Source organism: Lissotriton helveticus, chromosome 7, assembly GCF_964261635.1.
Source record: "Lissotriton helveticus chromosome 7, aLisHel1.1, whole genome shotgun sequence".
NCBI classification, from domain to species: domain Eukaryota; kingdom Metazoa; phylum Chordata; class Amphibia; order Caudata; family Salamandridae; genus Lissotriton; species Lissotriton helveticus.
This window is the reverse complement of record NC_136068.1, coordinates 1,369,709,624-1,369,717,840: the sequence shown is the minus strand read 5'-3', so window position 1 is coordinate 1,369,717,840 and position 8,217 is coordinate 1,369,709,624.

Here is an 8,217-nt window from a genome sequence, read left to right as displayed (position 1 = left end):
CTTCCTGCCGCTTCTACTGATGACACCCCTTGTTAAGGTCAAGTTTGGAAAGGGACTGGGCTCAACTGAGTTCAGGTATCATATCGTAAACATGCCTTTCTATTTGAACAGCCACATTACATTGATGGCTGCATTTTCCTCAGACAGTTTTTGGGTACAGGGACTATCATAGAGGTTCCTGTAGTAAGCCTTCCTGTTATAATTTAGGGGCATATTATCAAGGGGCTTTATCTCCGCTTTTTTGGCTTTAAAAGCCAAGAAAGCGGAGATAAAATTATCTCCCTATTACCAAGCTGTCGCTAACACCAGTTAGCGACAGCTAATAGGAGATAGTGACCATCTTGGGCCCCGCTTTGCATGTCAGTGATATTTATCACTAATGACATGCAAAGTGGGCGTGCCAAGATGTTAGCGACTGAAAACAGTCGCTAACATCGCTATCTCCTATTACCAACTTTTGGAGATATTCGCGCTAAGCGCGAATATCTCCAAAAGCTAACACTTGCCCAGGAGCAGTTCTTAGCCATGTTATCCAATGGGAGGTGGATAACATGGCTAAGAGCATTTGCTCGATAATGCATGAATATCGCTGACTTTTCAGCGATATTCATGCATTGCGGCCGTTTTTTATCGCATTTGCGATAAACCTTGCTAATAGCAAGGTTTATCTGCGATAAAAATCGCCGATGTGCGGCGATAATTTTTGTCTCTAAATAAGTTAGAGACAAAAATTATCTCTATTGGTTGGTAATATGCCCCTTAGTTTCTGCTTCCAGTTGGCCCTGTATTTTGTATGGAGTTCAACAGAAATACTAAGCCTGATGTCCAACTGATTGCCCAATGTATAGTTGTTTCTGCATGTTTCTTCATTTTACTAATCCTTCAAACAGTGTAGCGTTGCAGGTTTGCTTATGAGATGAGACATCATAGAACTTACAATTGACCCATTTTAGTAATGGATCTAAAAATTATAAATAATAACCTGGTATTTGTAAAGGGCAAACTAATCACCCCTAAGGGTCTCTAGGTGCCTCTATCTGCTGCTGCTTCCAAGACATAAACTCCAAATTTACTAAAGTATACATCACGTGACAGAATGTTATAGAAGTAATCTTTACGGGAAATGGAGTTTCCAAGCCTCATAAGTATAACCATATATTGGATGGCTACATCTCAGTTCCTTTGGGCATGTGAACAAACCCCCTCTCTGTCATGATATTTATAGGCATATCTGTGTCCACCAAGAATGGAATATTCACTCCATTTACTCAAAGTCCAACAGCAATGAAGTGATATCATCTATGGTCAGTAGTCTGCATTTAACTGAGAATACCTTCAATTTTGAAAGCTTAGCAGACTCAGAAGTTGAGGATCTAATGTGGACTTATGTTTGGGTTTGACTTCCAGCTCACACTGAACATCACAAAACAGATTTCACCCAGCATGTATGTAAAAACGTTTACATTCAACACACATATTCAATCAGTATTACATGACCATCACATACTTTTGGGCATACAACACAATCGGAAATATTACTAACAGCACCAGGCCTACTCGTATGGTTATGATTTTACTAGAATGCCCGCTATGGACAATTCCTAATCTAACTCTCCCAACTGAGAGAGAGCACCCTATGCGGTGCACGATTTCAATATTATGTACATACACAAAATATGAAACACTTTTTAGCAGCACTGCGGGCGAAGACTCACAGGAGAAACCCAATGTCAAAAGGTATTGTGTTTTTGGCATTAATCAACATATAAGGCAGCACAGCCGGCCAGTGTTGTGAATCACAGGTGGTACGCACATAATAACTCCCCCTCAAACACACTCCACAGCACTACACGGTGCGACAGATATCACCCAGTCCATACCGCACCCTCTTGCATACACATACACATTCAGCACCGTAATGCATTGCCACTGGTAGCAAACAGGTATATGGTGCACCCTCTGCAGACTTCAAGGCCCAAGCCTCCCTCCACTCTCAAGTACACCTCTATTGTCCTATACCCCGAATGGAAGATAACCAGCCCCGCCTCCCAGACAATGGGCCGCATGCGGCCAAACTCCCACTTGACCTAGGTCCACGAGAAGCATGTGGGAATATGTAACAATTTTAATTAGGATGTAGACGTAAACAAGGGAGAGGTTAGCAGCCACTTGAGTCTCAAAAGACAAGGGAGTCATGCAGCCTTTTGACCCACTTCCTACTATCTTGGAAGCGTGTCTTTATCCCAGTCAATCTCTCTTGCTATTTCCTGGTGCCAAGATGTCTTCAGGAGGGGCCAGGTGTGAAGAGGGCAGTTGGTCCGTACAATGAAAGTAACCAAGGTAGCAACCGATGAATTCGGAGTAACACAGTGGAGCCTCTTGGTAGGATGCGATGCCCCAGTCATAAAACAATGATCTGTATCATGCCCAGGTGATCCGGGCACAGTGATTGTTGTGCGTAGGGATGAGTCGCACCAAGCACTTCAGATTTCAAACACAATGAGTTGTGATTTCCGCACCTCCCTAGTAAGGAGGCACAATGACCGGTGCATGTTAAGTTGGGTAGCACCAAACCAGTCTGGTCACACACAAACAGGCACAAGTTCAGCAGAGCCACATGAGGCCAAATGAGGCACGTTTCTGGGTACACCCTCAACTCCAAGGGTCACACCCTGTGAATCGGACACCGCAGCCAATGAGCATGCAGTCGTCGTGTCACATGAGAAAAAATCCATCACAATCAGAGAAACCGGCCATGTGGAATCCTGTAACCGGTGAATCCGCTCACCACCACCAGACGCTTATGAGTGTTGTTGTTCCCGCTAGAATGGGAACCACACGCATCAGAGGCGGGCAATATTTCTGAGGCTCCACACTAGGCAATCCGGTCTCCATACACAAGTCTTAAGTCCACATTCACACCACGCTACCAGTTTGAATTTAGCAGCTGAGATGGGTACTTGAGAGGGCAATGCTCTCCAAGTGTCACAGGTAGATGGTGTAGGTCCCTCAGGGAGATCGTGGATGTCCCTGAGATCTCAGGGAGAACAAGAGGCCTGCCATTGAGCCCTTGGAGAGCACACTTCAGCAGGTCCTCGGCCCAGGCCAGTCTCTGTTTGGACAGTTATCCTTCATGTGCACAACAGAGTCTTCAGACAATGTACACCACTCTCTTCAGGATCTCCGATCCCACACCCCTCACCCATATCTCACCCTTTCCTGGAGGATGGCGCCCCTACTAATACTGTTGTGTGTCTTTGAAGTCAGGGTGCTTTAGGAGTTATCCCTTTGAACCACAAGTGGGATGGGTATGCCCAGACGTGGGTCCCTTGTTCACTGTGCCACTGGACCTAGCCTGGCTGATGAGGGGTAATACCCTGAAACCGGTCCCAGGATGTTTGCTTCTGATCCAGGAAGGACCTGGCGTGGCAGTTCGGGCTGGACTGTTTCCATGAGGAACATGGTCAAGACTGATTTTCATATCGCTGCGTCTAAACTGGGGTGGCATGGTGAGCAAAAGAACAATGGATTTAACCCAGATCTCTTAACTAGGGGTGAAGGCATGATTTATTCAGCATTCAGTCCATCATTTGCTTGCGTAGCACTCCTAGGTAGTGAAAACACTCCTAGGTATTCCTCATTACCTGGGTGCACATGTGCTATTGTGCACCCCGACCTGCGATGGCAGGAGGGACAGATAGCTCACAGCACCAGTGGCGCCAGTGCCCCCGACTGAGTCTGCCCACAGACTGGAAGTGGATTTAACCATTCCGTGTGTCTGTGCACACGTACTGACCTGCGTTGGCATACGGCATACGCAATCACGAGCACCATAGGTGCACACTCACAGGGTCTACACTAGCAAGCTGCTCATGAGGTTACCCACGATAGATACCAGTGCGCACCCACTGGTCTACAACGACAGATCAGCCCGTGTTTCAGATAATGAAATCAGCGCCATTCCCTAACACGGATAAGCAAGGGCAAGCCAGGCAGATGGCTTACTCAGTCCTGAGCACCTTTGGTGCCAGAAGGCACACACCACCCTGTTCGGCCCAGCAGACATAGGTGAACCCCCTCATACGTATGGTTGTGTACTCCCGGCCCGCAATAGGAGACCAGACACCTTCCCGCTAGCACCATGGACGGAAGTGCACAGACGAAAGCCTGCACCAGCAGGCATGACCCAGAGGTTAAAATACCGGGGTTTCAGGTATACACCCATCAGCCCACAATGGCAGGCCAGGCACATATCCACAGTGCCATAGGTGCTGGGGAACATCCTCTAGCCTGCCATGGCAGGCGGGACATGTATCTGAAACAGCATCAGGGCTGGTGCGCACACCTCGGTCTGCATTGGCATATCAACCCATGTTCCAGAACAGCACGTCAGCACCTCTTCCTAACCTGTGTAGGAAGGCGTACGCACTACCCCACAGCTTTGACAGTGAGGATGAGCGGAAGGCCCTGAGGCCACTCTAGAGATTCGATAACTCCTCAGATGTATCCATGGGGAAAGCTGAACTCTAAAGTGGGAGAAGCCCCATTGGTGGGTTCATCGCTACCCGGGCATGAAACATCCATATAATTGCCCACTCAGCCTCTTAGTTACCAACCCCCTTGGTGCCCTCATGATAGGGGATGACTCACTCCAGGTTGGCCGAGGCATAAATAATTCCAACCTAATAAGGGGTGCATTGGTGCACCACAGGCCTGGCATGGCAGATCCAATATAGGGTTGCTGGTGGGTGGAACACTTAGTGTTACGTCCCACTACTTAGCCTATGCCGTACCCATCCCAGATACGTGGTGTACCTGTCTACAGGGCACATGGAGGTACAGCACCAAAACCTCATTGTATCCACATCCCCAGCCCAATGCGGGTGAGGTGGGCACGCGCACATTCCTTCTGTCATACAAGGGGAATGTGCCCAGTATCCTAAGGTCAGGCAGAGGGAGTCCGCAAAAACTTGAAGGAAAAAGCAAAAAGTATTGGAGTAATTTCTCCTAAGGAGGCAATGTTCAGCAGGTATTTATGAAGCTGCTTAGCCAGATAGATACCAGAATAATGTTCAGGTCAATCCACAGCGCTGTTTACTCTCTCACTGACATCCAAGAACAGCAGTTGATGGCAACCAAAGAGTCGAATCAGTGGTCTTATGCTACAGGTCCTCTCAGCAGCTCTTGATACTGCGATCCATCACGTCTTCCAGGACAGACTGGAAGAATGTGATGAGAGGGTGAGTGCAACAATGGATCTTCATCTTATATTGATGGTTCCAGTAAGAATAAGTTGCTAAATTTTTGTCTCCAAAACAGGGACTTAGGTGTGCAGTGCGCCATTTGTTTTTGCTGTCTTCCTCTTCTTATATAATAACCTTCTGCGTTAGATTATTAACCATCATGGACTACATTAGCAGCTGTATGCCAATGATGTATACTTAGCATTGTGCCCATTCTTCAGTGCCCCTGTAAGCTCTAAGCAGAGCGATGTGTGTATTACTGACGACAGCTGCTGGGCTCGGCGCGCTGCTGCTTCTGCCTTCTAAAGCCGAGGCTTCCTCTTCTGAGGTGGGAGGAGCAGCTTGTGGGCTCGTCCGAGTTGTCCAATAGGCAGGACTTCCGGACTCTGCCGAAGGTCAGGGGATACACGATCCAGAACAAAACTCAATGAACATTTCAAATAACATTTAAAAAAACATAACACTGTCAAAAAATTCATTATAATAAAAAAAAAGTTTGAGTGTTGTTGCACAAATCTGTACATTTGTATACTAGACATGTATAATATGCGTAAGGAGCTAATATATTGTTAAAATTATTTCAGAAGACTCTTGTCCTGAAGAAGGTGTCTGTATCAAGTTACACTGAAACGCCGCGTCGACCCTTTTGTGTAGCTTTCTTTATGTTTCTCAACATTGTGTGTTGTAATCTATGGATTGTTTTGATTTTATGCTTTTAAACCATGTCTAGTTTTTCAATAAAACTTTTTAATCAAGTATTTTGAATACATTTGGAATTTGAATTATTTTTATGTTTATTTTAGCGTGTTTCATCACTGTGCATTAAGCTACGATTTGTTAGATTGCATCAGGCTTTGGTTCAACACATGATCCTGATAATTTGTACTATGGACTTTTTTGTTTTCCTTCCCGTGCTACTCTATTGCATTGCAAGTGTCACTGGGACTATCCCTAATCCAGTTGGCTAGAAAAAGAATCTTTGCATTATCATTTATTAAATACTGACTTTTGCAGCACAAGTGATACAGGTGACAATCCACAAATACCCTACAATATCATTCTGTACCTGTGAAATGCTCATTCTTTCTAGGTTCTACTATGTATATGGCTTCTTTGTCAAACTCATACAACAAATGCAAGTTGGTGGAGAACAGGGCACACTCACTCATTATGGTTCTGGGCGCACGGCTCCGCCTGTGGACAAATAAAAATAGCTCCAAGTAAAAAGTTGCATTGGTTAACTGTGATACACATGCCCCTGATTTTTCAGGTTGTTAACGGTTGTTGTGTGTTTCAAAATAACAAGTAAGCATGTTTGCGACCTCACTCCACCTCTCTCTTGACCAATGCAGTTTTAATGGCAATTATTATACTTTATTTGCAGGTTGTTAAATGATGCCTTTTATGATGTGATGTGTAATGTTTTGCGTAACGTTATCAACCATGTATGGGTCTAGGTCATTATAACTGGAAACTTTCAGTATTATTTCTTATTTACATCAATCAGCCATCAATTGTTGCTATGTCTGATTATGTACTAGTGAAATTGTGCCGATGATGTTTGTGTATATATTTGCATATATAGATATTGGTGCAGCGTAAAGTTTCCTATTCTTTCCAAGTCATTAAAATCTGAAGATGATTGCTACCTGGTATACGGAATCTCTCTGCACTCTCTCGGCACTTTGCACATGAAGTAGGAGTGTAGTTTTGGCACTTGCACACGCAGAGTTTTTACCTTAGAAATCATGAGTTTTCACCGAAAAAATACTTATTCAATTGGAAAATAAATTCATTTTATGTTTAACTTGGAATTGTCCACAATAAAATATTAAATAACGTGTTAGGGAAACCGTTTCGTCAATATGGACTAATAAAGTAACTGACATGATGAAACATATATGATTTTATAACTAAAATAATATCATTTAGATGTGTTACCATTTAACCATGAAACATTTCTCAGTGTGTAGTGTACTTTAAAACCATCCTTTTCCAATATTGATGAAGTTTGTCACCTGGACTCAAGATGTGTGCAAATTTGCCTATGTATACCCTAGAAATGTGGGGCCTCATTTATGAAAAGTGACACATCACTGCGTGAAAACAGCTATCCGTCACTTTTCCTTGCGACACCAATGTTGCATCATATTTACAGTATGACGCATCATTGCGCAAGGAGTTACAGATATGTCAGTATATCTGACGTATCTGTATGGCGCAAAAGTGACGCATTGCTGGAGTGTGTCACAAAAATGACGCAACTCCAGCAATGTGTCCTTTCACATGGGGCAAGCCCCATGTGAAAGGGCCTGCATCAGTCTTACGCCTACTGTGATGCAGGCGTAAGAAATTGACGCATTTGCGTCCTAGAAGTGGCGCAGTGAAATCTTATAGATTTCACTGCGTCACTTCTAGGACCTTTTCTTGTGTCTGAACGCCCCCCTACATACATTATACCTGGCGCAGGTATAATGTAGCGCAGGGGTTTACAAAGTGACGCATCTACCTAGATGTGTCACTTTGTAAATATGGTGCAACAAGGCACATTTTTTACGCTGCTGGTGCGTCACAAAAAGTGACGCACCGGTGGCGTAAAAGTGACGCACGGCCTCATAAATGAGGCCCGTGGTTCTTAGCTTTAAATGATTTTTAAATATGAAGGATGTTGGGATCCATCAAAGGATAACATTTTATTAAAGCATACATCAATGTTACATGTATAGACTGTCAGAATTGCAGTAGCGAGTTATACCTACCCCTTGTGCAACTGGATTATCAAATGTGTATTGATGAACAATGTTAAATGAACTAACGAGTTAAAGAACATTATGCTTTTGTATGTCTAAAATATGCACTCATAAGTTAAAATGAGGCATTATTGTTTAGTCTTAACCTAGTTGTTTCACACCAAAAGTCCTGAATCCATGTGCCTTGTGAATCAGTTAGTTCGACGTTTTTTGTTGAGTGTCTG